Below are 5,140 nucleotides of genomic sequence, written 5' to 3' on the forward strand. Positions count from 1 at the left end.
ATAATGATGGGTCTGTTGTGGAAATATTGAATGTGATCAAAGTGGAGAGAGAGTAAAGTGGAAATCATCTGCCACATAGGTAGGGGAGGGTGGGATGGGGGTATACTAGGGTTTTTGGTGGTGGGAAATGTGTACTGGTGAAGGGATGGGTGTTTGATCATTGTATGACCAAGACTTAAACTGGAAAGCTTTGTAACACTGTTCTCATGGTGATTCAAAAAATTTAAAAAAAAAAAAAAACAAAAAAGATTTTCTCCCACGGAAAAAAAATAAAGAAGCAAGATTAGTCAGAGTCAGTAACTTGCTGCTGAGTACTACCAGGTGGAAAGCACAAATGTTAAGAGGTTCACAAGAAATCTGACCAGATTTCATTCCTCAGAAAGGATTTCACAGAGAAGCTGTTTAAATCAGAGATTAAAAGGTAAGAAAGAATCAGCAAGAAGAGGAGGAAAAACATTTGGGCAGTGGAAGCAGCATTTAGTAGCCTGACTTCTATCATGGATGCTTCATGATTCAGAGTTGGGAGTTGTGTGGAATAGGAAGGCCAGAGAAGGAAGTATGGGGAGATCATTAAGGTGTCTGTGAATCCCATTGAGAACTCTGAGATTTATCATCCAATATGTTCACTGTCTGTCACTGTTATCCCATTGCTCATTGATTTGCTTGAGCGGACACCAGTAATGTCTCCACTGTGAGACTTGTTATCGTTTTTGGCATATCGAACATGCCACGGGTAACTTGCCAGGATCTGCCGTGCAGGCAAGATACTCTCAGTAGCTTGCCGGGTTCTCCGAGAGGGATAGAGGAACCGAGTCTGGGTTGTCCGCGTGCAAGGCATCCAATATGTTAAATTTACAAAAATAATTCTGCCTGGTATGCGGAGAATGCATTAGTATAGAATATAGGAGGGAGTCAAGTTTCATCTGAGATGAAGGATGAGTTATATTTTAAAAGTATTAAATAAATGAATTTTTACAAAAACACAATATATACATAGAAGTGTTTAATATATATTGGATCATGGATGGAAGGATAATTATTACTTAAAAATATTTTAATACCAATAATTGGACTTCTCTGAGGGCATCATTGACCTTTTATTATTTCTTCCAGTACAATTTCAGTTTCCCAATACTATTCATTCTTATTCTAAGCCAATACCAATGACTTGTGCACATTGAAAGAGTAAGACACTTAAAATCCCCCATTTACTATAAAAAAAGTGAAAATCCTGGTTTTTCATTGACGTGCTTACTTCAGTTAGGTTTCTTACAAACCTACATTGTTAGGTTTCTTCTACTGCTATTACTGAATCAGTCTATCAACATTCATTGGAGAATTTATTTTGCTAATCAAGGTATTTGCTGGAATATTTATACACAAAACAGATGACAATGGAATATGTCATATTTTTGTAATTTAGATTACAAAAGGAGATTGATACACATTAGAAGAACAAACTGTGATATAGCATATAAAATATTGTTTCCTCAGGCATAATATTGTCATTGGGTCAAAGGGAAAATCAGAAGGGAAATGTTTGATTGTAAGAAAACATTCATGCGGCTTTGTGTTTTTTGAGTAATTTGCTGTTAAGAAACAAGCTAGGGGCAATGGAAATTCTTTTTCTAATTTATTGTCTTTAAGAAACATCCATGGTGGTATTTCAAAACTGCAGAGTCTGGAAATATAATTTTTAAGCATGCCAAAGTATTAAAGGAGCAGATGGTGCTAAAGGATTTTTTTTAATGTGAAAGAAAATCTTATCAAAACAAAAGATTCTAAGTCAAATTTAATCTTGGCTATTGGAGCTATTAATGTTTATTTTGATTATTTCGTGTCTCTGATGTTCACTTGGAACTGCTTAAATACAGACCTTTATATTTTTTATTTTGAATTGCAAGTTACATTAGAAAATAGGAAAGCAGATTTATTTGTTTTGTTTGTTTGTTTTTGTGCCACACTTGGCAGTGCTCAGGGCTTACTCCTGGCTCTGCAATCAGGGGTCACTACTGGCAGGCTCGGTGGAACCATACTGGGATATAGGGGTTTACCGCATGCAAGGCAAATGCCCTACATGTTGTACTATCGCTCAGACCCAGAAAAACTAATTTAATAAACAGTGTTCTCTTTAGTAATTTTTAAGGTTAAAAATCACTGTATCACTGTCACTGTCATCCTGTTGCTCATCGATTTGCTCGAGCGGGCACCAGTATCATCTCTATTGTGAGACTTGTTATTACTGTATTTGGCATATCGAATATGCTACGAGTAGATTGTCAGGCTCTGTCATTCAGGCGAGACACTCTCGGTAGCTTGCCGGGCTCTCCCAGAGGGACAGAGGAATTGATCCTGGACTGGCTGTGTGCAAGGCAAACACCCTACCCACTGTGCTATCACTCCAGCCGAAGATTAAAAATAGCTTTCACATATAATTAGCAAAGCCACATGATATCTTTAAGATTCAAATGGTTTGGGTAAAGTATTGGTGTTGTCTAAGTCAAAAATTTCAAAAGTGATGGAGTATTTTGCATTTTATAGTTAAATCCATTCAAATATCATCTATTATTTTGCTCATACAAAAATATTTTTAAGAGTTCTTTAAATAATCACTTATTTAAAGTAAATAAAGTAAGTAAACTTCTATTTCTATAAACGAATGTTACTTTTTCCAGGTCACACAATAAAGGAGATGATTAAGAAGTGAAAAAAAAAATACCGCATGAATTAATGAATGCATGTGATTCTGAACTTTACATGGGTCAGTGAAAGCAAGTGATTCTTCTGGGCCAAGGAAAAACGTCAGAAGTTAATTCTTTATGGGGTAGAGGTGAGAGAGATATGGATAGGACAGGAGCTTTAAAAAAATCTTTAGGATGTAAGATCAGATTGCACATATTGAATTTAAAATGTCTGTGAAAAACTGAGTGGTTGACCCAGGTTGTAAATGATTTTAAAGTTTGAGAGTATGGAAATGGAAGTTGCATGTTCCACCAGTCTCCTTGCTGACAGCCCCTCCGAGTAATGATAGCTTACTGGTTCCTTTGGTCTGGTCCAAAAGCTGCTGCTGTCCTCAGCTCAGCAGGTAGGGTGGCTAAGAGGAGGCGGGGCTCGCATTCCAAGCCAGCCCACCTCTAGACATTCCTTGCAAGTGTACGTGCACGTTAAGTCACTGCCTTCCTGTTTTCTGAACCCCCTGCCTCTCACCACCATTATGGTGTCACTTTCCAACAAGCTGATTCTAGCCTGGCTGGACCTGAAGGAAAAGAGAGTCATCATGAGAGTGGACTTCAATGTTCCCTCTCAAGAACAAGGTCAACAAACAACCAGAGAATCAAGGCAGCCATGCCAAGCATCAAATTCTGCCTGGACAAAAATTTGGGTTGGCCTGATGATGTCCGCATGTTGCATGGAGCTGAAGAACTCAGATCTCTACTGGGCAAGGATATTTTGTTTTTGAGAGACTGTGTTGGCCCAGAAGTGGAGGAAGCTTGTGCTGACCCTGCTGCTGGACCTTGTCATCCTGTTAGAGAACCTCTGCTTCCATGTGGAGGAAGAGGGGAAAAGAAAAGATGCTTCTAGGAACAAGATTAAAGCCAAGCCAGTCAAAGCAGAACCTTCCGAGAGTCACTTTCCAAGTGAGGGCATGTCTGTCAATGATGCTTTTTGGCACTGCTCGCTGAGCCCACAGCTCCATGCTGGGACGCATCTGCCACAGAAGGCTGGAGGTTTTCTGATGGAGAAGATGCTGAGCTACTTTGCCAAGGCCCTGGAGAGCCCGGAGAAACACCTCCTGGCTATCTTGGGCAGAGCAAGTTGCAGGAAAGATCCAGTTCATCAATAATATGCAGAGCAAAGTCACCGAGATGATTATTGGTGATGGAATGTCCAATAGCTTGTACCTTCCTTGAGGTGTTGAACAACATGGAGATTGGTGCTTCTCTGTTTGATGAAGAGGGAGCCAAGGTTGTCGAAGACCTGATGTTCAACGCTGAGAAGAATGATGTAAAGATTACCTTGCCTGTTGACTTTGTCATTGCTGAAAATGCCAAGACTGGCCAAGCTGTTGTGGCCTCTGGTCTACCTGCTAACTGGAGGGTCTTGGACTGTGGTGGTTCTGAGAGCAGTAAGAAGTATGCTGAGGCTGTCTCTCGGGTGAAGCAGATCATCTGGAATGGACCTGTGGGAGTATTTGAGTGGGAAGCTTTTCCCAAGGAACCAAAGTCCTCTTGGATAAGAGGGTGAAAGCTACTTCCAGAGGCTGCATCACCATCATAGGTGGTAGAGACATTGCCACTTGCTGTGCCAAATGGAAATCAGAGGATAAAGTCAGCCACATGAGCACTGGGGATGGAGCCAGTTTAGAGCTCCTGGAAGGTAAAGTCCTTCCAAAAGTGGATGCTCTCAGCAATGTTTAGTGTTTTCTTAAGCACAACCCCTAAGACAAACTTAGTGTTTTCTTCATTTCCATTTGGAAGTAGCTAAAATCTTCCTACATCAAGATTCAGTTAGCAGCCAACAGATGAAGCATCAGGAACCCTTAAGCAGTTGTACAGTATCTCAGTTTATCCTTTTACTGCACCCTGGGTTTGCCTAAATTCTGCAAGATCCTATTTGAATTTCTTAGCGACTAAACCATTGTGCATTTTAGAGTTTGTGTATTTATATTTTGCCTGTTTTTCTTTTTAAATGAGTGGTTAACTTACTTCTTTTTTGGAAGTAGTTTATCCTAATTATCTTTTTCAGTGTTTCACTCGTCACCCCGCAGGGAAACAAGATGAAATTCCAGCTATCGGGAGGGGGCATGAAATTGGTGACCTCTATAAATAATAAAAGTACCCGTTTGAAACTGGGGAGAAAAAATTAAGACTATGAAGAAAGGTCTGGGCTAGAAATAAAGATTTGCATAACATGAATATTTAAGAGAAGTTAGGGCCCACCCAAGGGGGAATGTGTAGAGCATGAGATGTGAAACCAAAATTAGTGATATATGCAGAGAAAATTTTTAAATGGCTGGAAGAGAAAATAGAAACAAGACTAAAGTGGTCACTCTGTGGGCAGTTCCCATTCATATTGATATTTAAAAAACATTTAGAAAATTTTACAAAAACTCTGTTCTTCACAACACCCTAAATGATAA

The 5,140-nt window shown here is 39.6% G+C and overlaps 1 pseudogene; it reads left to right on the top strand.

Annotated features, from left to right (window-relative positions):
- Nucleotides 1–3,214: 3,214 nt before the first annotated feature.
- Nucleotides 3,215–4,418, top strand: LOC101539637 (phosphoglycerate kinase 1-like; annotated as a pseudogene).
- Nucleotides 4,419–5,140: the final 722 nt, after the last annotated feature.

The sequence above is a fragment of the Sorex araneus genome, chromosome 1 (genome assembly GCF_027595985.1).
Source record: "Sorex araneus isolate mSorAra2 chromosome 1, mSorAra2.pri, whole genome shotgun sequence".
NCBI lineage: Eukaryota > Metazoa > Chordata > Mammalia > Eulipotyphla > Soricidae > Sorex > Sorex araneus.